This window comes from Sus scrofa, chromosome 14 (genome assembly GCF_054392235.1).
Source record: "Sus scrofa isolate SSC_HxYL_T2T_F1_AM1 chromosome 14, Sscrofa_HxYL_maternal_Yorkshire_Landrace_v2.0, whole genome shotgun sequence".
NCBI lineage: Eukaryota > Metazoa > Chordata > Mammalia > Artiodactyla > Suidae > Sus > Sus scrofa.
This window is the reverse complement of record NC_139396.1, coordinates 162,991,010-163,017,003: the sequence shown is the minus strand read 5'-3', so window position 1 is coordinate 163,017,003 and position 25,994 is coordinate 162,991,010. Positions and strand designations below refer to the sequence as shown.

The 25,994-nt window shown below is 59.5% G+C and overlaps 1 protein-coding gene across 41 annotated transcripts in view; it reads right to left on the bottom strand.

The window, feature by feature from the left end:
- Positions 1 to 24,909, bottom strand: part of JAKMIP3 (Janus kinase and microtubule interacting protein 3) — a 103,433-nt gene extending 78,524 nt beyond the window's left edge. For 17 of the 41 annotated variants that reach the window (XM_013981817.3, XM_084995367.1, XM_084995368.1 and 14 more), the window contains exon 1: positions 24,724 to 24,909. The gene's annotated coding sequence lies outside the window, so the exon portion shown is untranslated. Of the gene's footprint in view, positions 1 to 4,282; positions 4,715 to 5,039; positions 5,555 to 11,163; positions 11,480 to 24,328; positions 24,422 to 24,523; positions 24,633 to 24,723 lie in introns of those variants that run through there. The other 24 variants (XM_084995364.1, XM_084995372.1, XM_084995373.1 and 21 more) reach the window with 5 other exon arrangements.
- Between the last annotated feature and the right edge of the window lie 1,085 nt (positions 24,910 to 25,994).

Sequence of the window (25,994 nt, the reverse complement as noted above, 5' to 3'; positions counted from 1 at the left end):
CTATTCATACACGCAACAATAAATCTCAGAAAATTATGCGGAGTGGAAAAAGATCTGAACTAAACCACACTATGTGACTGCATTTACGTGAAATTATAGAAAATTTATTTTATTTTATTTTATTTATTTCACTTTTTAGGGCTGCCCCCACGGCACATGGAAGTACCCAGGCTAGGGGTCGAACTGGAGCTACAGCTGCTGGCCTACACCACAGCCACAGCAATGCAGGATCCAAGCCTCATCTGCGACCTACACCACTGCTCAGAGCAACACTGGATCCTTAACCCACTGAGCGAGGCCAAGGATCGAACCCACATCCTCACGGATACCAGTCAGGTTAGTAACCGCTGAGCCACAGTGGGAATTCCCTCAATTCCAGAAAATATTAACTGTGTACTATGAGATCAGAGGTTGCCTGGGGAGGCGCTGGGTGGTTGCGGGGGCGGGGGGGGGGGCGCAGAGAAGGGAAGGAAAGCAAAGAGGAAAAAGAAGCTCAGCAGCGATGGTTTGGCAGGTGCAAACTGTCAAACGCATCATATTTAAACATTACACAAGGAAGGTTAAAAGCCATAAAGAATGTGCTAATCGGTTGCTTTTGGTATCATTGATGAGACAGGTTAACTAGAGTGGTTTTTTTGGAAAGCAATATGATAATATGATTTTTTTTGGGGGGGGGCTTTTTTAGAGCCACACCTATGGCATATGGAAGTTCTCAGGCTAGGGGTCGAATTGGAGCTACAGCTGCCTACCTGCACCATAGCCACAGCAACACGAGATCTGAGCCGTGTCTACAATCTATAACACAGCTCAGGGCAATGCTGGATCCTTAATCCACTGAGCGAGGCCAGGGATCAAACCCATGTCTTCATGGATGCTAGTCAGATTTGTTACTGCTGAGCCACAAAAGGAACTCTGATAATATGAATTTTTAAATCCTAAAGTGCTCTGCTTTTTCTCTCTTTTTCGGCCACACGTGTAGAAAGTGAGGTTCCTGGGCCAGGGATCAAATCCAAGCCACAGCTGCCACCTACACCACAGCTGTGTGGGAGGCTTAACCTGCTGCACTGGGCTGGGGATCAAACCCAGGCTTCCGCAGCGACCCACGCCACTGCAGCCAGATTCTTAACCCACTGCACCATAGCGGGAGCTCCAAAGTGCTACCAACTAGGAATTTCATATCTCAGATTCTATCCCAAAGAGGCCATTCCGAATCCTGGCGTTCCTGTTGTGGCTCAGTGGGTTAAGAACCAGACATAGTGCCCCTGAGGATGTGGGTTCAATCCCTGACCACGATGTCCCCCCAGTGCCCAGAAAAGACCCTGAGCGGCTCTGCGGGCTGGTAACGGAGCCGATGCTGGCCAGCCAGGGGGTGGGACGGGGAGGAAACCTCACCTCCCACGTCAGTGGCAGGTGGGGCTCTGGTTCCCACCACCTGCTCTGTCTTCTCCAGGTTTCCTCCAGCAAATATTACAACTGCCCCAACCCGGAGCGCTGGTCCCGCCCTGACAGGGATGCCCCCGGAGGCTCTGGGCACTTTTTAAAGCCGAGAGCACAAAGTTCTTCCTACATCCAACGAACAGCCCTGAACATGTGAAGAGGCAGAGGCTGGGCCAGCTTCAGAGCTGGGTTCCTGCTCCGGATGAGCAGGAAATAATAACACATGCACGAATGACAGGAAGCGAGAGGCCTTCCCGGGGCAGCCAGCTCTGCCCCACCAGGCAGAGGGCACGTGTGGCCGTGGGTGACCGGAAGGACGTAGAAACCCGGACGGCAAGTGCGACGCGCTCTCAGAGGAGGACAGCGCCGTTTAGACGGCGGATCACAGGTGGAGCACGCGGGCGCCAGGAGAAGGGGACAGCGACCGCAGGGGAGCCGTCGGCCAGTCTCTCTCCGGGGCTGGTGGCGGGGGACCCTGCAGTGGGGCCAGACTCCACGCTGGCTGGGACCCCACCCCTGCAGCCCGTCAGGCCTGAGCCCACAGGAGCCCGCGTGCCGGGCTCAGCGAACGCGCGCCACCTGGACGCGGGTTAGCAAAGGGCTCGGGAAGCACCCGGAGCTACCGGGCTCCCCGCCCAGCGTCATCACCGTCCTGTCTGGCCTTCACCTTCTTCCCGCCCTGAGAGCAGAGCACGGCACAAGCCAACTTTGCTTTTCACTTATTTATTTGTCTTTTTAGGGCCATACCCGCGCCACACGGAGGTTCCCAGGCTTGGGGTCCAATCGGAGCTGCAGCCACTGGCCTACACCACAGCCACAGCAATGCAGGATCCTTAACCCACGGATCGAGGCCAGGGATCGAACCCATATCCTCATGGATACCAGGTGGGTTCATTTCTGCTGCATCACAACGGAACTCCCCACCTTTGCTTTTTAATAAACTTCGGAAATGGAGTTCCTGCCGTGGCTTCAGCGGTTAATGACCCGGCTGGCCTCCACGAGGATGCAGGTTCCATCCCTGGCCTTGCTCCGTGGGTTAGGGATCCCGCGTCGCTGTGGCTGTGGTGTAGGCTGATGGCTGCCGCTCCCATTCGACCCCTAGCCTGGGAACCTCCATGTGGCGCGGGTGTAGCCCTAAAAGGACAACAAACAAACAAACAAACTTCTGAACTGCATCAGCAGCTGCCACACCCAGGGGCCCCGCGCTGAGATGAACCTCAGACTGAAGGTGCCCAACGGGGGCACATGCCCCTTGGTGCTTCGGGACCAGTGCACGTCTTCCTGATTAGAGTCTGTTTCCAAAGACTTCGGCGCTGAGGAGGGGCCCGTGGGGGGCCCGGGTGTGGGGCTGACGGTTCCCAAGCCCTCGCGTTCTGACCCTCCCCCGCCACGGGGAGCACGGAGGACGGAGCTCAGCGTGACACCAAGCGGTGGCCAGGTGGACCGGGGCAGGACGCAGGCACGGGCCCCTCCAGGCCACCAGCCCCCCAGCCCCCCGCTGGGCGCTCACACAGAGCCCTCCGCAGGCAGTAAGACCCAGGGGGTTCCTCAAAGTCCACGGCACATGGGGTCAACTCCCCACCAGGTGGCCGGGGCTCAGGAGGGGCCGCAGCTCAGCCCACAGCGCCAGATGCCACAGGGGCAGGGACAGGCCACAGCTAAACACCATACCCGGAGACCACCCACCCGGGAGGTGCCTGATCTACAGAGTCCCTCGGCTGCAAACCTCCAGGGCCTCCCCAAGGGGGGCAGAATCCTGGCGTGGGCTGCCTTCCCGCTGCCAGCCTGGGGCCCGGCTTCACTTTGAGGCCAGGAGGTCCTTGGGTCCAGGCCTCTATGTCCCCGAGGTGGTCCCCACGACCACAGCTTGTCGGCTGTGCCACCTGGAAAATGGCAGCTAGGGTCTGTTGTGGGGTGGCGTCCTGAGGGGTCAGAAGGGGCGGCCAGCCCTGGCCCAGCCCCTGGGGGCCCTCGGGGAGGAGGCTGGGGGAGGGGGGTCCCTCCACAAGCAGGACGGGCCCCATCTGGTCTGCGGCGCTGAGACCAGTGCTTCTGAGACGGGAAACCCACCCGCCAGGTTCAAGGAAGAGGATGGGGGGTGTCAGTCCCAAAAGATACATGGTCGCTGTGGCCGAGCCCTGGACCTCTTCAACCCCTGGGCTAACGGGGCCGTTTTGGGTCCGAATGCAGAGCGAGCATCACCCCCACTTCACGTCGGGCGTCACTGTCTAGAAACTAAGGAGCAAGGAAAACCAAAGAGACCCAGCATCGGTCCAGCTCACGGAAGCCCGCGGTCGAGGTCAACCCCCGAGAACACCCTCAGGACAGTCGCCAGCTCAGGGCGGCTAGTTCCCCGACGAGGGGGCTGGAGAGGAATCCCCCTCCTTCCCGCCCGCTGGCCCCTGTTGTCGGACAGGACCTCAGAGCAGCGGCTCTTCCCGGGTGTCTCCATGGCAACAGGAACGGAGCTGGCGTGTGGCCTGGATGTAATATCAGGCACGCCCTCTAGTCACCCCAGACGAGGGAGGGGCCCAGATACCCAGGCAGGTGCCCTCAGCCCTCGAAGGGAGGAAGCTGCCATCCTCTGCGGGGCTTGTACTCAACCACGCCCCGAAGTCCCCAGGGCAGCTCTGACGGAGGCCGGCCTTTGGCTGGCAGCGCCGTGGATAAACCGAGGTTGTGCCACGGCCGGCTTTACCTTCCTGCCGTGCCGCCCCTCGGAATAAGGGAGCATTTGCTATCGAGCCCATCCAGGCTTAGGTCCACAGCTCCGATCTGGGTTTGGAACTGGACAGAGCCCGGTCCCCCCACACTCAGGATCCGAGGCAGCAGCAAAAGCACCTACCGCCTGGCGCACTGACAGCGACAGCTCATCTCACCCACATCCCTTTCCGATCAAAGTAATTCACGGGCCGTCAAATTCCTCGGGGTGTTCTGTCCACCACAGCCTGCCACCCTGATGCACCCCAACTTTCTGTGAACTGGTGAAACTGGGGCATGACGAGAAACACCCGCCTCCTTCAAGGAAAAGCGCTGGAAATCAGCTCAGAAGCTGCCGTGACTCCAAACACCTGAGCCCCAAGCGTGGGAAGTGAAGTCTGTCGATGGGCAGCTGAGATTCTTGATGAAGGTTTAAGGAGAGGACAGCACCCCACCAAAGGCGGGCCAGGGAGGGGGCGGGGGCGCGTAAACACGCCTGTTATTAAAACAGAAACCAGCTGGAAGCAGAACGGGGCCCCGCGGGGCCTGCGGGCTGTGCCCGGTTCTCACCACGCCCAGCCTCTCTCCGCCCCACGGCTGCGTGAGAACCAGCCCCAGCGCAGAGCAGGGATCAGACAAATCCTGGGTTTAAGGAGAAAAACCCAGATTCCCCAGCCGAGCCCGGCCCTCCCCCAAACGCACGCGGGCGCTTGGGTGTGAAACGGGGCGGTGAGGTCCTTGGCACACAGAAGATGGCACAGCCCCCGCCCCACCCCCGGGAGCCTCTGGCTACGTCTGCGCACACGGCAAATACAGAAGCCGATTCCGGGGAGACCTGTGCCCAACCCAGACCCCGCGAAGCCCCCGCGAACCCCCCGCAGCCGCGAGCCAGAAGCACTTACTCCCGCAGCCCCTCGGGCCCGGGCGCCTCTGCCCCGGGGAGGCTCCTCCGCCCGGGACGCCCTCGGCTCGGCCGCACTCCGCCAGTCGCTCCCGGTTCTGTGACTCAGCAAAGCGCTCGCGCCGCCGCTTCTCCGATGGAATTTACCACGCGGCGGCCGCGGCCGGGGGAGGGAGCGTCTGCCTGCGTCTCTAAGCAGCCGCCGTCGGGAGGCTCGCGGGCCCAGCGCTGCTCAGCGGCTCCAGCCTAGCGCTCCGCCTGGAGGCTGCGTGGACGACGCCGGGTGGGGAGGGAAGCGGAGGCGCTGCCGCTGCGAGGGCTCAGCCGTGGAGACGGGCATCCGAAGGCGGCTTTGCTGTGTTCACCCTCCGGGAGAAGCCAGGTGGGCGCCACGGGATGGGGGACCCCCGCCACGGGGCACCCCTCCGCCTCCGGGGCGTTGGGACAGCCCTCCGGTCCTCGGTCCCCTAGAGAACCCCCTCTGCGGTTATGCGGCTCTGACTCAGTCACATGAATGAAACTCCGCTGCAAGGGCTTTTTTATTTTAACGGTGAGGGGCTAGAGGGGGTTGGCATGCACTGATCTCTGGGGAAGCAAGACACAGCCTGACTCCAAGGAGGCCAGCATCACCCATGCACGGATGAGCGCAGGGGCTGCCTCAGTAAACCCAGCCGACTTCCACGCTGGAGGCCCTGGGAGTCCAGCTCCTCTGAGCTGACCAAGGAGACAGGACTGGGATCCCGACGGCCTTGCGATCATGGCCCTGCACGACAGACCCTGCAGCCACACTGCCGGCCAGGGGAGGTCGGGTGATGTGGCCGCGGCCACCCCCCTGGCAGGGCTGGAGCCAGGATCCAAACCCTACACGATGCCCAGGCACGGCTGGGCCCTGAAACAGGAGCACTCGCCGTCTGTGGGGTCTGCCCAGGCCCCACCTCCCTTCTCAGGGCAGCTCCCAGCCAGGTGAGGGGGGCAGCAGGTGCGCTGCTCGAGCCCGGAAACGTGACTTCTAGGAACGTGTCCTAAGGAAGTGACACTGGTACCGGCGTTTGCGCAGAGGCTGCTGAACACGCGCCTTTCCTGCCACTGACCCCGTGCCAGGCACGGCGCTGAGAACCCTAAGTAGAGCCCATTTGAGGACGATTGTGACAACGTGCCCATAACCCACCAGTGAGCAACGGGAAGCCTCCTAAATGTCCAAGAGACAATTTACATAAACAGGGACGCACACGTACCAGGACACGGCCTTAGGCTCCCGACACGTAATCAACATTTTTCGAAGCCAGCTGCAACGTGTGTGTGTGCAGGATGTGCTCACATGTCTAATTTTGAAAGTAAGCGTGTGCGTTAAGGACAAATAGGCCAACGGAAGAGAAGGCAGAGCCCGGAGATAAACCCTCCTGCACCCGGACGCGTCACTCTGGACCAGGGAGCCAAGACCGTTCAGAGAAAGGGCAGCGTCTTCCACAAAAAGTGCCGGGAAAACAGGGTGTCCACCTGCAAAGGGTGCAGCTGGGCCCTCGCCTCACACAGCAGACAAAAATTCCCTCAAAACAGATCAAGGACCTAAAGGTAAGATCTAAAACAAGAGAACTTTTGGAAGAAAACAGGACAAAAGCTTCAGGACGCTGATCTTAAAAATGACTTCTCGGATGCGGCACCAAAGGCAGAGTGAGAAGAAAAATCGACAAGTCGACTTCAGGAAGGTTAAACGTCTTTGTGCCTCAAAGACACGGCTGGCGTTCCCGCTACGGCTCTGGGGTAGCAAACCCGACTAGCATCCGTGAGGAGGTGGGTTTAATCCCTGGCCCTGCTCAGTGGGCTAAGGAGCCACATGGCTGGGGCTGTGGTGTAGCTCCTATTCGACCCCTAGCCTGGGAACTTCCATCTGCCTCGGTGTGACCCCCCCAAAAAAAAAAAAAAAAGACACTATCCACAGAGTAAAAAGGCAACCCATGGACTGGGAAGTATTTGCAAATCACCTTTCTGAGGAGGGATTAGTACGTGGAGTATACAGAGAACTCTTAGGCCACAGCTCCAAAACACGGACAAAGGACTTGCAGACAGTTCTCCAGAGGAAACAGCAAAACGGCCAAGAAGCGCACGGCGAGATGCTCAGCATCACTGCTCCTCGGGGAAAATGCAAGTCAAAACAGCGGCCAGCGGCGGCAGGGCTGTGCAGACAGCGGCGCCCTTGTGCGCACGTGGCTGGAAGGGAAAACAGCCGCTCGGCTCCGCAGAAAGTAGAATCGCCCCGTGGTCCAGCAGCCCCACGTCTGGGCTTATTTATACACAAAAGAACCAAAAGTGGGGCTCGACCCCTGCCCTGGGACCTTCCCCAGCTGCGGGTGTGGTGGCTCAAAAAAAAGAGACGTGCCTATGTGTGTTCTGCGCTCCGAGGTGTATAACAGCTAGAAGATGGAAGCAACCCAGGGTCCCGAGGTGCTTAAAGGCTGAGCAAAGCGCGATGGACACGTGCGATCAAATATCACTCACAAAGGCAGGACGTCCTGCCGTTTGCTACGACGGGGCGGCCCTCGAGGCTGTCATGCGAGGAGACCGTCCAAAAACAAGACAAACGCTGTAAAACTCCCCGAACGAGGGGTCCCGAGAGAGTCAAGATCACAACACAGAACGCAGACTCCGCCTCCTAGGCCTGGGAGGAGGGGCTGGGGCGCTACCGGCGGGGGGTACAGGGGGTTCCTCTTGCAGGATGAAAAGAGCCTCGGAGGCCATGGTTGTGACGGACGCGCCACAGGGTGGATGCATTTCGTGCCAAGGCAGCGCACACGTCAAAAGAGCTTGGAGGGTAAATGTAACATTGTGTGTGTTTTAACACAATAAAATGGGAAAAAATAAGTGTGCGTGTGTGTGTGTGTGTGTGTGTGTGTGTGTGTGTGTCGCCTTCACGGAAAAGTCAATAGACTCACAGACATTGAAAAACTCATGGTCTCTGGAGGAGACAGCTTGGGGGGTCGGGGGATGTGCCTGGGCTGTGGGGTGGGAATCCTGTGAAATCAGGTTGTTACGATCATTATACAACCACAGAGGTGATCGATTCAGTTGAGTAATAAAAAAAAAAGCCAATAGTCTGAAAGCACCGACTGGCTCTTTCTCTAGGGGACGGGCTGTCCGGTGACTTGACCTTTGCTCACCATCTTTCCGAATTGTACTGTTTTGTAACAATGGATATATATATGTATTCATTGTCATCACTGTTATTTTTGCCATAGATAACAATTTACTGTCACATATCACAACAACATACACACACACACACACACACACACACACACACAATTTATTCATTTGGGGGCTGAGCCTGGGACTCTCGGCGGTCTGTGCCCTGGGGCTGGTCTCTGTCATTCTCAGTCCCAAAGCTCATCTCCTTGGCCTCGTCCTTCTTCAAAGCGGCTTTTACTGAACTGTTATTCTTCTTTGTCAGCTCGTCCAGAGCCGGGCTTGGATTTTGGTGGAAATTACATTGACCTCGGCGATTAACTGGGGGGAGAAGTGACCTCTTTGCCGTTGAATCTTCTTACACAGGACACAGCACAGGGCTCCACTTGTTTAGGACTTTTAAAAAGGTTTTGCAATGAAATGGTATCATTTTCTCCAAAAGGTTTTCGCACAATTTCAATATGTTCTTAGGTGCCAACTATCTGTGTTACTCTCATGAAAGGTACTTGTGTGTGTTACTGCGGCCGTCCTCAAACAGGCAGCAAGAAGGGGGCTGACAGGGAGCCTGCCGATTTTTTCATATCAACGTGGTGCCAGCAACCCCTTGAAATCTCTACGTGCTGGCTCCTTTCTACGTGCTCTGGAGAAAGTCCAGCCTTCAGACTCTCGCATTCTTTGTCCTGTGTTCTTAGGCTGGGTGGGACTTTTGCGCCCCGTTAGGGACAAGCAATAGTACAGCATCTTTCTCGTGTGCTCTCCAAGACAGCTGCCTGGTCCCCCTCCGCCTATCACGTTGGGTAGATTCCGCTTATCGGCTTAAAGGATTTATCTGTGCTCAAGTTCGCTAAGTGCTCTTTTATTTTTTATTGTGAATGGGTGTTGCCATTTGTCAAACAGCTTTACTGCACCTGTTAGCGTAATCGTGCTGCTTCTCCCTGTCCTTCCGACCGGCTCGTGTACCTCTGCCCCTGCCCCACGCCACCCAGGGGCACCTGCCTGGACCCACCTTCCCACTCCTCCTGGCGGGGAGAGGGGTCACATCACGCCAAGCCTCCACCTTGGGACGGGCACAGATTCGCCTCTTCGAAGTCTTCTTAGGTTGTTTTCCCCACCCGGAAACAGACAAGGGCCCAGGTCACGGCTCGGCACTGGCGGTCACCTCTTGGTGCTGGCAGCTCTTTTCAGTCCATCCTCAGAGGGGGTCTGAGCCCTGTGCCAGGGCCTGGTCACAGTTCCCTCCAGCAGACTTTCCCACGTGGCGTGAAGATGCCGCCTCTGGCCCTGGGCAGCCGTCCCCACCCCAGCAGCTGCAGCCCTGGCTCACAGCCCCCTCCCCCAGGGCGGGAGGTGGGGGGGGAGCTTTCTCTTCTGGCTCCCCCCCCCTTCTGTCTCTCTCTCCTCTCTCTTACCCCCTCCCTCCTTCTCTCTCTCTCCTTCCCTCCTTCCCTCTCTCTCCCCCTCCCTCCTTCTTTCTCCCCCCCCACCGCCCCCCCCAGTAAACTGAGCGGGGAAACTCCGTCGCCTCCGTGCAGCTCCGGGGGTGCGACCCAGGGCCACTGCCTCCATCATCCGCTTGCCAGCGACTCCCTTCCCCTCTCAGGCAGCGGCTCTGCCCTGACACGGAAAGCTTTAAAATGTCCACTTCCCAGCACCCTCGGTTCCGAGGTAGAGTCACCTTTGTCCCGGGTCTGAGCCGCGGGTCCACACGGCGGGAAGAGTGGCCTGACCCCGGCTCCAAGCGCGTGTGGAGGTAGTTCTGTCTGCGGCGTGAGGTGGGGGCCCAGCCTCATCCTCCCGCGTGTGGACCCCCCGTCCCCAGCGCTGGGTGCTGGAAACCCGGTCCTCCCTCTGCCGGGGGTCTGGGCTCCCTGGTCCAGAGCGACGCGAGCGGGTGGGCGAGGTGTGTTTCTGGGGGGCCCCGGCCCCTCCCCAGGACGGCGGATCGTCCGCCGCGGCCACAGGGACCGACTGCAACACCCTTTACCTAGAAACACGTGGACCCTGGTGTTTGCAGCACCTCTCCTGACCCGGACAAGTGACAGTCACACCTGCATCCTCAAGTGGCCTCCAGCCAGGGAGGAGCGGACTCCCGGCCAGGCCAGTGTCAGCTCGCGTGGAGGACAGGACTCAGCCTCCCAGGCGGCAGGTGCTCTTGCAGGCACCGGGCCCCCAGCCACGAGGCACCCGACACCCCGGAGGAAAGGCCGTCGGGGGGAAGCCCCGCTCCAGGAGGACGGGGCGGGGGGACGGGGCGGGGGTGGCTCAGCCGAAGCCGGTTCAGCACAGGCGCTGCAGCGGCGCCAACCACTGCTCCGAATTGGCGCTGCTCCCACCCCGTCCAGCGACACCTCCGTCCTGTGTAAGAGCCTGGGGGCACGAGCACCTGGAGAACTGGGCTGCCTGTGGGTGCAGAGATGCAGGGCCCCACCCGCCTCCCTCCGCGCCGGGGAGCTGGGCGGGCGCCCGTCTGCAGAGTCCGGGCCCAGAGCCCTGTCTCCGAGGGCGCCCGCTACGGGGACCTCACGCGATTTTCCAACCACCCGCGCGGCCCCACACACTGCTTCTCGCAGCCGGTTTCTCAGTCATTCTGCACACGAGCCCGTGTGCCCGCGGGTCCCTGAGGACGGTGGCAGGAAGGCCTCTGCGGCTTCGCCTGCAGGATTCTGGGCTCTGAGCTTCACTTCCGGAGCATGAGCTGGGGGCCCCCGGGAGGCCGGGCCTGGCGGACCCCAGCCTCCCCACCCTCGGCCCTCCTGGGGCCGCCCCGCAGGAACCCGGCCAGGCCCCTGCTAACCACACAGCAGAAGTGATCTCGGCGCTGCGTGCATTTCCGCCCCCAGAAGCCCTGCACCTGAAGTCAGTCCCGTGTGCGGCCCTGACCTTGGCCCACGGCCACCGCCCTGCGGCTCTCACTCGGCCGAGTCTCAAGGACGAAGCGCACTCACCACAGGCAGCCCCAGGCTCCTGCTGGGCCCTTGGTCAGAACGGAGGGGAGGGCGTGGGCCGGCCGGGCTTCCACGCAGTGTTTGGAAGGAGGGGTCTGGCAGGGCCCCCAGCCGGCCCCGGGGCGGCCTGAGGGGGTCCTCGGGCTGGGACATCACCCCGCCCCGTCCCTGCCCCTCAGCGCCCGTGTGCAAGTGAACACAGCACCCCGTGCTGGGCAGTCACGGACGTGTGTCCTCAGAAGCCACAGCAAAGAATAGGCGCATTCACGCTGGGGAGCGGGGGGGCGGTGACCAGGCTGCACCAGAGAGGACGCCCCTTTCATGGTACGAAGACAGGACACAGCTGCCTTGTTCCCGCCACCGGCGCCCAGCGCCAGGCCCTACCACCAGCCTCACGGGGAGGCGGAGGAGGTGGCCGCGGGTGAGGTCACGAAGAGGCCAGGAAGGACACGCACGACGGCTGGTGGATGGGGCCACCAGCGCTCCGTGCGGGCGCAGGTGCAAGCACGGGGCTTCGTCCACTCGGTCCTGACACCGCCCTGTGCGGCCGCGTCCGGGTGCCGCAAGCCCCCGTCTGTCCTTCCTCAGCTCGGCTCCAGTGGGGTCACACCCCGAAGTGTTCACACCGGCTGCAGGGCCTCTCCCATCCCTGCCTCGCTCCCCCCGTTCCTGTTCCCTGGGGCCCCGCCCCGACATGGGCCTGTCCTGGGGCTGCCTTGTGGGGGGTGGGTGCTGGGAGGACCTCACCGAGAGAACTGGTGCAGAGGGCAGCCTCGGGGGCTCCTGGTACCCAGGGCGGGCTCCTGGTACCCAGGGCGGGCAGCGTTCTGGAGCCCAGGGCAGGGTTCCAGAAGTGGGTTGCTCACCGTGGAGCATGGTGAAGGCTCCACTGCTGGTGGATGAGGCCCCTGCGGTGGATCAAGACAAGAGGGTCGGGGAGCAGCAGGGTCGCAGGTGGACACGTGGGTAAAGGCGACGGCCCGTGCAGCAGTGGCCACCACTCAGCCACTAAAGGGATGAAATGTCGCCATTTGCAGCAACACGGACGGACGTGGAGGGCATTTTGCCAAGTGAAGTAAGTCAGAGAAAGACAAACACGCTATAATAACACTTTCATGCGGGATCTAAAAAAAGACAACAAGCTAGTGAATAAAACAAAAAAGGAGCAAACTCACAGATACAGAGAACAAACCAGCGGCTACCAGTCGGGGGTTGGGGGAGGCAAGAGAGAGGCGGGGGAAGAAGGGGTGCGTCCGGGGTGTCAAAGGACCGGGGCACCCGGGACAGACCCTCATGGACGCAGCAGCTACACTGCGAGGCCCCCCGAGGGCGGTTTTTCCGCAGGAACAGGTCGGGGAGGGCTGTGCGCAGTTGCGTTTAAACTGGAGGGACCTGCGGGTCTGCCCAGCCCCCACCCACCCCCGCAGCCCTGCCCGCAGCGCCCTGGCCCAGCACAGCCGGGCTCCCGAGTGAGAAAGAGGCTCAGAGTCACCTCGCCCACCGGCGACAAGGCCAACCTGACTCGGACCCGCTCTGACCCCGCTCTGACCTCGCTCTGACCCCGCTCTGACTCCGCTCTGACCCTGCTCTGACCTCGCTCTGACCCTGCTCTGACCTCGCTCTGATCTGGCTCTGACCTCACTCTGACCCTGCTCTGACCTCGCTCTGACCTCGCTCTGATCTGGCTCTGACCTCACTCTGACCCTGCTCTGATATCACTCTGACCCTGCTCTGACCCCACTCTGACCTTTCTCTGACCCTGCTCTGACCTCGCTCTGACCCCTCTCTGACCTCGCTCTGATCTGGCTCTGACCCTGCTCTGACCCCCTCTGACCTCACTCTGAGCCGGGCTTCTGAAAAGACAGGCGCTGACTGACCGCAAACAAGCAGGTGATGGGCAGGTGATGCCACCAGGGGTGGGCAGCCCAGGGCACTGCCACCCACGGTCCCCAGCGGAAAAAGCGTGCGGTGGGGGTGTGTGCAGGGCCTGTGGGAGTGGCAGCAGAGAGGTGGGTGTGATGCCGCCCGGGCATCAGTGGGGGGGGCGTCTGAGAGACGCGAGGGGTGGGGGTCTGAGGCCAGGACCCCCCAGGGGAGGCCAGGTCCGCTGCTGGCCGGCACAGAGGGACCCCGCGGGCTGCAGAGCTGGGGGCAGAGAGGAACGAGGGGGCAGCTCAGGCCCCCGCCGACCAGGGCCCCAAGTTCAGAGGGCACTTCTTTGCAGGCCAAGAAGGCAGAGCGGCCGTGGTCAAAGCAGCGGGCCGGCGGCTCCCCCCACGGCCTGTGGGCTTCCTGGCAACACCTGCTTTGCTTCCATTTCCCAACTGCTGCCCTAAAACAAGGTGTTGGACTTGAATTGCTTCACGCACTGGTCGAGCCAACTGCTCTGCGGGGGCTTCTCGCGACTAGGCGCCCGCACGCACGGCCACCTGCGTGACCCCGCACGACTCCTGGGGACGCGGTCACAGCAGAGCCACTGCTGCTGAGCAAGACTGTGCACCGCCTCCCGGAGAATCAGGAGCAACAGAGAGGCCGGTGGTGCCCAGAAGCCTGCCCTGTGAGCCCCACGGCAGCCGGGACCCTGCAGCGCCCCAAGGGGTCCCCCGTCCCCCAAGCCGACCTGGGGGTGCGGGACCCTGGGTGAGGGAGGGCGGCTCCCTCCGCGACGCTGCTCCTTCTCGGGCCCCCAGGTGACAGCTCCCTGACCGCCCGCGGGGCAGCTGACCAGGCCTGAGTGGCGGCTGCGGTGCCCTGGCTTGGGCATCAGCTCTGCAGGCCTGCACCACTGGCTGGGCTGCCCAGTGGGGGCTCTGCCTGGACTCACCCGCCCGCCTGCCCATCAGCCCAATCACCTGCCTCCGGGTCTGCCAGCCCCCTATGTGCTGTTCTGCACCCCCTGCGACCACCAATTGCAAGAAACATTAACCCCAGAGCTACTTCCTGAGCTTGTCCACAGAGGGAGCTCCACGGTGGCTTCACACAACCCATCGCTAAGATTCTTGGTGGGAGTTCCCGTGGTGGTTTAGTGGTTAACGAACCCAACTAGCATCCATGAGGTTTCGCGTTCGATCCCTGGCCTCACTCAGTGGGTTAAGGATCCCCCGTTGCTGTGGCTGTGGTGTAGGCCAGCAGCTGTAGCTCCGATTTGACCCCTAGCCTGGGAACTTCTGTAGGCCACAGGTGTGGCCCTAATAAGACAATAATAATGATAATAAATACAAATAAATAAATTCTTGGTGGAGGGTTTTCAGGGGAGAAAGGCGGCAGGCCTCTCCCAGGGAGCCCCTCCACCTTAACTGACCCCCCCCCAACTGGTCTGCTGCTTTCTGAGTCGTGGCTGACACCGGCACTGGGCACTGGGGTTAGAGGTTGTTTCAGGGTGCAGACGCCTCAGCCCACATGCTCTTCCAAGTTCACGGATGGCCGTCCCCTGGTCCACCCATGGTCGTTCCAAAAATGACCTTGAAAAACCGCAACGACGTGGCCTCAAGGCTGCAGTCCTACTTTGAACAGCCAGCTTTTTTTTTTTTTAAGTTCCCTGGTGGCCTAGCTGTTAAGGATCCAGCATCGTCACTGCTGCGGGTCCGATTCCACCCCCAGCCCCGGAACTTCTGCATCCAAAGTGCAGCCAAAGGAAAAAAAAAAAAAAAAAGACAGTCAGCTTTTTGCTCCCACGGCTCCACTCTGGACAGAAAGCAACATCTCCACGCGGTGTGCAACACTCCACGTTTCAGAAGGCTCCTCAGGCAGCGGCAGGCTGGCTCCCCTGCAACTCACGCGCCTTCCCCGAAAGGCCACGAAGACCCTGAGAAGCCAAGTCCCAGGGCGGCCTGGACAGAGGGATGGCAGATTATGGAAAGACCAAAAGCCATCAGCCCCCGTGGAGGGGACAAGCCTAAAGACATCAGCCCCCGTGGAGGGGACACGAAAGAACACGTGCCCCAGTGGGGCTTCACCCAGGACTAAGCTGGGACCGAAGGGCTAAGCCCCAGGGCTCTCCAAGAGCTGTGCTCACCCCTGCATCCCCTACGCCTTTCCACAGGGCCGAAGAGAAGGCTGCTATGGTGGGAAGCAGCAGTGGCAGAAGAAGAAAAAGGGGGAAGAAAATAGTCCTGGAGTCCCCATCGTGGCTCAGCAGAAACGAGTCTGACTAGCATCCAAGAGGATGCAGCTTCGATCCTTGGTCTCGCTCAGTGGGTTAAGGCTCCATGTTGCCATGAGCTGTGGTGTGGGTCACAGACGAGGCTCGGATCCTGTGTTGCTGTGGCTGTGGTGTAGGCCAGCGGCCGCAGCTCCAACTTGACCTGTAGCCTGGGAACCTCCATATGCCACAGGTGTGGCCCTAAAAAGACAAAACCGAAAACAACAAAAAAACACCAAAACCCCAGCCCTGAGGAGTGGGGCCAACAGGCAGCCCTTGTGGAGCAGGTGCGCCCAGAGTGGAACAGGGGCCTCGGGGTGGAGAAGTGGTCTGCAGTGGTGCCAAGCAGGTGCCCAGCTGCCCCGCCAGGGGCACAGGTGACCCTGTCTGAGAAGGGCTGTTCCCCCGAGGTCTCAGAGAGACCCACAGACAATGGTTAAAGGGCAATGACTAACATGCAGCTACTGACACCAGGGAAGCCAGCGCACCAAGCACATGAGCAAGAACTGAGTTTAAAAAATAGCAAGAGACCCACACGACCTTCAGACGGGAATTAGCAAACACCATGTACGAAACAACAGCTCTTTCTATTTTTAAACAGGCTTTGCTTTTTGGAGCAGTTTTGGGTTCAGGACACAATGGAGCAGAGAGCAGAGTCCCCGGGCGCCACCCCCCCCACCCCTAGTGCCCTGTGACGGGCTCCTTCTATTTCTTTAAAGAAACAAGTGACAAGCTTGATGCAACTTTGTGGGGTAGAAGATGATGCAACATGACTTCCCAAACCTGAGTAAGACAGAGAGCCCTTTAGAAAACAAATACAACGACTGGAGTTAAGACACAACGGAGGAGTTCCCAGCATGGCTCAGCGGAAACGAATCCGACTAGGATCCATGAGGTTGCAGGTTCAATCCTTGGCCTTGCTCAGTGGGTTAAGGATTCGGCATTGCCGTGAGCTGCAGTGTAGGTCGCAGAGGCAGCTCGGGTCCTGCATTGCTGCGGCTGTGGTGTAGGCCGGTGGCTACAGCTCCGATTCGACCCCTAGCCTGGGAGCCTCCATATGCTGCAAATGCTGCAAGATTAAAAAAAAAAAAAAAAAGACACAATGCATCCCAAGCAACAGCCTGGACTGGTTATCTGGAGGACAGTTGGGAAGAAATGACCCAGAAGTGACCCCAGGAAGGGCAGAATGCACAAGACAGAGGAGAGAGACAGCATGGGAAGGTCTCTGAGGAGGAAAACGAGAGGAAAAACTTGGATGCAAATTTGCAGATGCGACCGAGAAGCCTCTGCCCTTGATGACAGACAGCCATCCAACGATACAAAGCAGGTCAAAATCAAGACAAATGGTAATGAAACACGAGGAAAAAAGAAACACAGACAAAGAGAAAATAGTAAAATCTGCCAAAGAGAAAAAGAAAACAGTCTCTGTTCAAAGCGAAGACAGTGAGGCTGACAACTAACTTCTCGTCAGAGCAGCAGTGGGAGAAAGGGTTAAACAAGCCCGCAAGACACCTGCCGGGAGTCTCCGAGTGGCACAGCAGAAATGACTCCAACGAGGAACCACAAGGATGCGGGTTCGCTCCCTGACCTCACTCAGGGTGGTTCAGGATCCCGCTGCTCTGAGCTGTGCTGGAGGCCGGCAGGTGCAGCTCCGACTCCACCCCTGGCCTGGGAACCTCCGCATGCGGAGGGTGGAGCTCTAAAAAGACAAAAAAACAAACCCAGTCAAACAAGAATTCTATGCCCAGTAAAAATATATTTCACCCTCGTTCTTGAAAGAAAAAAACTTTTCAGACCAAAAAAAAAAAAAAAAAAAAAAAAAAAGAAGGAGGAGAAGGAAAGGAAGGCAGGAGATGAGAAAGAGGGAGAAGGGCCCCGAGAGCGTGGGTGCCCGCTCCCCACAAAGGCGGCAAGAGGTCTGCCCAGGCCCACGCGGAGCCCAAAGAACGGAAAGACGGCCAGGGCGCTAACCGTGGGCAGACGGGAAACCAAGATGGTAAAACCGACACTGGTCCGGCAGTGCCACGCGGTAAACTAGCAGAAACGAGACGCCAAACACAAAGCAGGCAAGTCAGGGCGGGCAGGAGCCGCCCGAGTCCGGTGTTAAGTGGGAGGCGGGTCCGGCTTCCCTGCAGCCCCTGAGAAGTGAATTCCGCCTGTTCTCCGACGGGGACCAGGAAACAGCAGAACACAGAACACGCGGCGCTTAAACACAAGAGAGGAAGAGCCCGGGTCACTGCACGGCAGGCAGGAGCGGGGGAACGTGGGGGCGACAGCCGGAGAGACAGCGCAAGAGATTTCACCCCGAATCCATCAGGGGAGCCATTAGGTGGGAATTTAGAAAAACGCTTCTGAGCTGCAGGCAAAGGGGCAGGGCCCGCGTCGTTTGGAACCTCCCCCAATTTCCTCTCAACACAAACGGAGCGACCAGAAAAAGAAAACAAAACTCCGCAACAGCCAAAACCAAATTAAAAACGTCTTCCAGGGCCGTTCTCCGTTGGCTCAGCGGGTTAAGGATCCGGCATTGCCACCGCTGTGGCACAGGTTCGATTCCCGGCCAGGGAACTTCCCCATGCGATGGGCACAGCCAAAACCAAATGAAAGGAACAAACAAAACCCAAAAAACCAAAACATCTTCCACGAAAAGACGACAAAGCTCTGTCTCGCCTCCCATCACAACTGTTGCCTCAACAGACGACCCCCGCCCCTGCCACGTGCGGGCTTAGAACCCGTATTTCGCTGGGGGCTGTGTGGTCAGGAGGGTGGGCTGAGCGCAGCTGGAGGCCAAGCCCTGCCAGGGGTGCGCAGGGGGCCGGGGCTGCGAGCTCAGGAGGCCCTCCAGAAGCTTCCTACACAGGGCGGCTGGGCAGCTGGGCGGCCAGGGTACCCGTCCCGAGGGCAAGGCTTCCAAGGGGCCTATCTGGGACTGCCACCCGCCCGGGTGCCTCCCGGCGTCACCGTCGAAGCCCCAACGGGGCCCAGTCTCCAGAGGAGGGGCTTCGACCTGCCGGCCACTCTCCCCACACCGCCCCTGCCCCGGGACCCTGCGCAGGAGCCCGCCGGGGGCGCCTCCCCGAGGCAGAGGCTTGGGTGGGACGTGTCCGCCTCAGGCAAAGGGCAAGCAGGTGCTTTGGCACGTGGGGGAGAAGCCAACGACAAGAGGCGACGCTCCCACAGCCACATTAACCGCGCACGACAGACCGGGGGACACGGGCCGCGGCTCTCACAGGTCAGGGCTCAGATACCAGGAACCCAGAACACCAAGGAGAAAAGAGCCCCACCCGCCCAGAGACCCGCGGAAACCCGGCCCGAGGCGCGAACACCCCGTCCTCGTGGAACCCGAGGCCCAGAGCCCCAGAGACGAGACGCCACCCAGCTCCACCCCAGTGAGAGAGACGTGACACAAACACACGGCGATGGCCACCCCCGCCCCGGGACCCCCCCCCCCAGTGTGCCGACACTGTCGCCTGGGAGGTGGTGGAAGCAGGCAGGACGGGCCGCGGGACAGGGCCACCCCGGGGGCACTTGGGCAAAGCCACGCACGCACTGTCCTTTCGGCCTAGAAAGCCCACTTATAAGACGCTGGCCCACGACACGCTTGAAAATACACGAAAACCCTGAGTGGACAGGACCCCTCGTGCAGACCCGCGGCCCGCGGCCAAAGACCAGAAAGCAGCCAAAGGTCCTCGGGCAGAGAGCCTGGGACGGGTGGGAACCCACCCGCAGGGAGGGAGAGCCCGCACGGGGACAGGACGGGCCGAGACCCAGCCCCGAGGAAGCCCACGAGCAGCGCCTCGGGGCCCCGGCCGAGGCCGCCCCTTCGCTAGGCAGGGGAGGGGACGAGGGAAGACACGGGCGTTTGCCGCCGTGGCCGGGAAAGGAAACCGACGTCAAAAGCCCTAAACCCATCACCAACGGAAGAGAGAGCCGGTTACAAGCCAAAGATGAGGCTGGTCTGCTCCGAAAGCCCTTCTGCTCCTGGTTCCGGGTCTGTTTCAGTCTGTTTCAGCATCAACAGGACAGAAGAGCAAAGCCATCGCTTTTTTTCTTTCCTTTCTTTTCTTTACTTCTTCATTAGTTTTGTCTTTTTAGGGCCACACCTGCAGCATATGGAGGTTCCCAGGCTAGGGGTCCAATCGGAGCTGTATCCGCCGGCCTACGGCACAGCCACAGCAAGAGGGGATCCTTAACCCACTGAGTGAGGCCAGGGATTGAACCCACGTCCTCATGGATGCTAGTCGGATTCGTTAACCACGGAGCCACGACGGAACTCCCCCAAAGCAACTTCTACAATGTGAGAATAAATTGAAACCAATGAACCTAGAGAATTAAAAACACAAAGAAATGTAGAGAACAGACTTGTGGTTGCCGGGGGAAGGCAGATGGAGGAAGTGGTGGAGGGGTGGTGGACTATGAATTTGGGGTTACCAGATGCAAATGAGTACGCACAGGATGGATAAACAAGGCCCTATCGTGCTGTTCCCTAAACACAGGGAACTGTATCCGGTATCTTCTGATAAGCCATAATGGAAAAGAATATGAAAGGAGTTCCCATCATGGTGCAGTGGAGACAAATCTGACTAGGATCCATGAGGTTGAGGGTTTGATCCCTGGGCTCGCTCAGTGGATTAAGGATCCGGCATTGCTGTGAGCTGTGGTGTGGGTCGAAGAGGTGGCTCACATCTGGTGTTGCTGTGGCTGTGGTGTAGGCCGGCAGCTGTAGCTCTGAACGGACCCCTAGCTGGGAACCTCCATATGCCACAGGTGAGTCCCTAAAAAGCGAAAAATAAAATAAAATAAAATAAAGAATATGAAAACGAATATATGTGTGCGCACGTGCGCAGCTAATGACTTCGCCATACAGCAGAAATCAACACAACACTGTAAATCAACTAGACTTCAATAAATTAAAAAAAAAATCTCTGCGGTCAACTGCGTCTCCAACAAAGTAATCATATTCATTTCAAAAAAGAAAGAAATGCAAAAAAAACACACCACAAGGAAATCCTCAAACTTTTTTTTACCAACCACAATGTTTTAACATATTGATATTATCTTGAAACTAATAGAACAAAGCAAAGAAGTAACCTTACAAATGTCATCAGGAGCCAAGCATCCCAGCCTGAGAGAAAGGAGACAAATACCAAATGAAAGAAATAATAATTCACAGCCTTAAATTTGAATTTAAATTTCTGGTATAAAACCATGACATCTGGTGTTAGAATTGTTTCCAGTCTTGTCCTCTGAAAGTCTGGGAAGTCGTGAGCAACCCAGTAGCAGGAGCCCCCGGCACAGGCTGTGTGGGATTTTAGACAACAGTTCCCACCGAAAGACCTGGGGCTTCCAGGGGAAGTGGCGGGTCCGGCTGCCCGGAGTGGGCGTGAGATGAGTCTCTCAGGGCAGAGAGCACGGGAGGCTGAGACCATCGGGGTCCCATCAAAAGGGCACAGAAGAAAACACAGGAGAGGAGGGCTGGGACCCGGACGCAGGCAAAGCTGCTCTGTGAGGCAAAGGAGAAACCTCAGCAAATGCCAGGAGTTCCCCCACCTGCTCCCAGCCCCCACCCAGCGCAGGGAGGCCAGGGGGTGGGGCTGGCACCAATTAGTGGACGGCCACCGAAAGACGAAAGCCATGCTTGGTACAGGAATGAAGGCCAGGAGGGTTCCTCATGCAACTCAGGAAGGGGCTCATGGAACCAAAGGGCCCAGACCCCATCAGAGGTCTGCCAAGTGAGCAGACTGCAAGTGTTCTCACCACAGAAGAGAAAGAGCAACCGTGTGACAAGATGGAAAGAATAGCTGATGCTGCTGTGGGGATCATTTTCAGTTTATAAGGGCATCTGCCAGCACGCTGTGGGAGCTCCCCAGTGGCGCAGAGGATTAAGGATCTGACATTGACTCTGCAGTGGGGCTCCGGTTGCTACTGTGGCTCAGATTCGATCCCCGGCCAAAAAAAAATGCAATTAAATCAACCCCTCCCCCCAAAAAGAATCAGACTAGGACCAGACATTTAAAACCAACGCAGAAGCAGAGAAACAACAGCAGACACTAAAAACAAAGAAACAAACCTCAATGAAAGAAACCAGGAACCAAGGGTTTTGGAACCAGCCAAGCCTGGAACGTCTTGTGGTTCCAGAAAGTGAGAAAATGAAAAAGATATACATATTTTAACCTAAAAAAAAGAAAAAGAAAATGTGGAGAGCCCAGCAGCGGAGGGGCGCTCTGGGGTTGTCCCTGGAGCCAGAACCGGAACCATCGGCTGGACTGAATATTGTCACTGCTGATTCCACAGGTCCCTCCCGACAGGAACAACTAAGCAAGGACGTGGACGAGGAGGGCCCGGCCCTCTCTGCCGGGACAACGGCAACCGGCAATGAGGAAGGGAAGACAGCACGGGAGCTCCGACAGCAAACGCCGCCGTGACAACGCGACACTGGCACCGCCAGGGAGGCATCAAGGAGCAGGCCCCATGTCTACAAATGGAAAGACAGCCACTTCCCAGCGGAGGACCTGGCGACGCAGCCTGATGTCACTACCAATGAGCCGTGGGCACGCGGTTCGTGACGATGGGCACGTGGGCGCTGCGAGGTGGGGGCAGGGATCTGGCCAAAACCGCATAACCTCCTTCCCAGACAGAGAACCTCAGACGACGGAGGGGCATTTGGTCAAACGCCCAATCAGTACCTAGTTTTCAAAAGCATCAAAGCCATGAAAGACAAGGAGAGACTCACAGATCGGAAGAGCGCAAGGAGGCAGGACAGCGTGGGGTCCCGGCGTCAGTGGGAACTGGTGGGGAGCGAGCAGGGGCCGCGGTCCCGTGAATGCTAATTAACTTCCTCGTTCTGACCCAAACTCCAGGAGGATGGTTCAGATGTTAACGCCAGAGAAACCTACAGTTCTCCAGGCTCTTTTTGCATCTTTTCTGTAACTCTAAAACTAGTTAAACGTAAAACTTACCAAAAAAAAAAAAAATCTCTAACAGGGGAGGAGCCAGGGGATGCTCGCTCTTCTGGGGCTCAGAACAAGGACCTCCCCGCCCGGGTCTCCGGGTCCTCACTTCCAGATGAGTCACTTCGAGGCTGGCCCTTCCTCCCTTGCAGGCTCCTTGAGGATGTGTTCCGAGCCTGGTTCCCCAGTGCCACCTCTATTTCAGGCCTGACCTGGGCCTCCTACAGCCTGGTCCTCCTCTCAGGGCCACACCTACACACCTTAACACAGGTAGAGAAATCAGAAGCGTGCCTGGCACAGAGCAGGTGCTTTGTAATGGGTCACTTTTTATCACAAATTTCTCTTTCTCATCTTTTTCTTCTTTTTTGGGGGGGCGCCCCATGCCATACGGAAGTTCCCTGGATAGGGATCGAACCCAAGCCACAGCAGGAACCCGAGGCCACTGCAGTGACAACGCCAGATCCATACCCCACTGAGCCACAGGGGGATGTCATCTTTATCTTTTTTGTAAGGTTTGTTTTTTTTTTTATCATTATGCCATGGTTCACAATTGCCTAGATCTTATAAGTATCATGAATGTAAACCAAAACCTCAGACCCTAAAACTTGTTGACTGCGATGCCGCTGCCACCTGCAAGCACATCAATGCTGTGTCGGTGCCTCCAGCAAACACTCTAAAGGAGACATTCTGCTCCTCGTTCACAAGCAAGTAAGCAGGGCTCTATCTGCCATTAACGGGGGGGGGGGGACCCTGGGGGGGACCCTGCAGGTGGCGGCCAAGTCGCATCTTAATCCATGAGCACAGTCAGCCTTCAGAAAGGCACAAAAGGCTAGGATGGTCCCCTGTCCTGGCTTTTAGTCCTGAGCCCTCGCAGACACCTGGCACCGTCTCCCTCCACCCTCCCCAAGGCAGAGCAGCCTCCAAGAGTGGTCCTCTGGGCACCACGCAGAGCCCTGCTTCCCCCAGGGGCAGCGAAGGCAGAGAGGGCATTTCCCATACGGCCTTGTTCTGCACGTCAGATCTGCCGGTCCGAGCAGGGCTCCCTGTATTTGCAGACACCACCCAACAGAGACGCCTGCACCATTCCCTCACTGCAGGAGCAGAATAATGCATCCAGACCTATGATGTACCTCAGGAAGGAACTGCTGGGAACGCCAACCGCTCCACCCCGCGATGCAAGGTCAAAGGGACGTCCAGGTTCTTTGGGGAAAACTGTGGAGGCCGGTGCCTCCTCTCTGACTCCTGCCACCCAGTCAATCCCTTTATTCTGTAGCTTCTGATTCTCTGGGCATCTACGCTGCCACCCCCGCGAACGGGGACGTGTGAGATTTAAAAAAAAAAAAAAAGGACATACACACGCACACCAAAAAAAAAAAAAAAATCAAACTAAAAGCAAAAATCGCAAAGGCTGCGCCTTCCTGAGGGCGGCGGCTCCGTTCGCGACGAGGAAGTTCCGAGTCGCGGCCCCGGAGGCGCAAGTCCCCGGGCGCGAGCACCTGCGCGCACAGTCAGGGCCCAGTCCCCGCGCGCGCCCAGGCCGGTGCCCCTGCCTCCGCGCCCCGCCGGTTCCCAGGAAACAAGCGCGAGCCAGGGAGGGGGCCGATGACCCGCGGGGGGCGCCTGGAGAGGCAGAGAGGACCCCTGTTCTCCCACCTCCGCCCCTCCGCCGCTCTGCCACCTCCGGGCAACCCCGGACCACCTCCGGGTCACCTCAAGGCCACCTCTGGGCCACCTCCCACCAACCCTGAGGCACCTCAAGCCCACCTATGCCACTCCCAGGCCACCCCTAGGCCAGCGCCAGCAACCTCCAGGCTACCCCCGGGCCAGTTCCAGCCACCTTCGAGCCCCCTCCAGGCTACTCCCGGGCCACCTCCGGGCCACTCCCAAGCCATCTCCGGGCTGCGAGCGGGGACGAGCCTGCGCTGCCCCCCCGCCACCCCCCCCTCCCCCGGCCACCCGGCCGCCCCGCCGCCCAGCGCGCCTCGGCCAGGGACGCACGGTGCCAGAAGCGGGCGCAGCGCGGAGGCCGGGCTGGGCTGCCGCGGGGCCGGGGCCGCGGGCGGCCGGGGCTGCTCACCGAGGCTCCCCGCGGGCGGGCGGGCGGGCGGCTCCGGGGCTCCGGGCGGCGGCGTCCGACGGCCCGGCTCAGCCGCTGCGGCGGCGCTGCGGCGGGCGGGGGGCGCGCGTCACGGCGGGCGGGCGGGCGCCCCAAACCCCGGCCCTCCCCGCCCTCCCCGCCCTGGCGCGCGGCCCCGCGGCACCCCGGCCCCACCTCGTCTTTTCCTCTTCTGCCCATCCTGTTCTTTTAAGGAGCGCGTTTGCGGGTCTATGAAGATCGGGAAACCAACCGCGTTGCTGCAAATAACCCGGCTGCGGCGGCGGGGCCGGGGGAGGGGGGCCGGGGGGAGGGGAGAGGCCGGCCCGGTTCGGCCCGCACGGCCCCGGGCGCCGGACCTGGTGAGAATTACTCACCCACACTTCGTGTCGGAGATTAGCAGCCATGAAGAAGCATGGGATCGCGGCACGTGGGTGTTTTAACCATTAACTCGCGGCTTCCCATCTCCAGATGCCGCCTTTCTCCGCCCTGGCAGAGAGGAGCTTTTGCAGCCTCGCGTGGAGCAAACCATGTCCTTGCCGGCGACTCAGATCCACAAATCTACAGCTAAGCCGCGCCTCCGGGGCCTGCTGGCGCCGGGATCCCAGCGTCACCGCCCCTGCTGCCCATCCCTGGGGTGGGAAGAATACCACCCACTCCTCCCAGTCGCTGGAGGAGAGGCAGGGAGCCGGGCGGCAGCAGGAAGGGTCAGTCCCATTCATGAAGCCCTGGGTACAGGGCGAAATGTCCCCCGGGAATGAATCCCTTCCCCCACACCAACACTTAGGAACCAGCGGCTCCCAGAGCTGCACACGCACAGAGCCAAGGAGGACCCTTAGGGAGCGAGGGGGCCTCTCCCACTTTGTCCTGAGCCCAAGTTTTCCGGCCACAGGAAAACCAGTACCGTTTACTGGTTGGCGGCTGGCTACGAACCTCTCGGGGAGCACAGAGCCTGCGCCTTCAAGGTGCATCCTCCCCGCTGGCAGCCTGGGCTCCTTACCTGACCGTCCCTCCTCTCTGCCTCCTGGACAGCGGATGCCACCAAGACTCAGAGGCCCCGCGGATGTCAGGCCCCGCCGCCCTTCCCTGGTGCCTCGGTCAGAGGCAGCTGCGGGTGGGTTAGTGTAACCGTGGGGAGGGCACTCTGGTAAGTCCCGGGCTGGTCTTCCTGGTGGGCAGGGAAGGAAAGCCACACCCAGGGTAAGATCTACTGAGTGAGGTCCGACAGACCTATTTACTGCTGGGTGGCTGGTTGGGGGCCCATTGCTCTGTATTGGTCTGGGTGCTGGTGGTCTGAGCCCTGGGCAGCGGCAGGCGCCAGATGGGCTTGGCAGGGAGATCCATGCGGTCAACCCCGGGGGCTGTTGCATCCGTGCCACCACCCGCACTTCCTTCATGGGCTTTTCATGCAAAGACAGAGACCGGGCAGAGCAGCTGGCCAACACCTGCAGAATGGGCCATCCTCTCCCCCGACTGTCCCGGGTGTCCTACACAGCGGGGACACCTGGGCGGGTGCACATGGAATGCAGATCTTTTCAGGCCTGGCCTGTTCCAGAAGGCCTGTCAGTCCTCGATCAGCGACTTCTTTCCGTACGTCCTTGCCCCGTGTCGCGCAACCCAACAGTCGCATCCGCATCCCCCTAGGAAC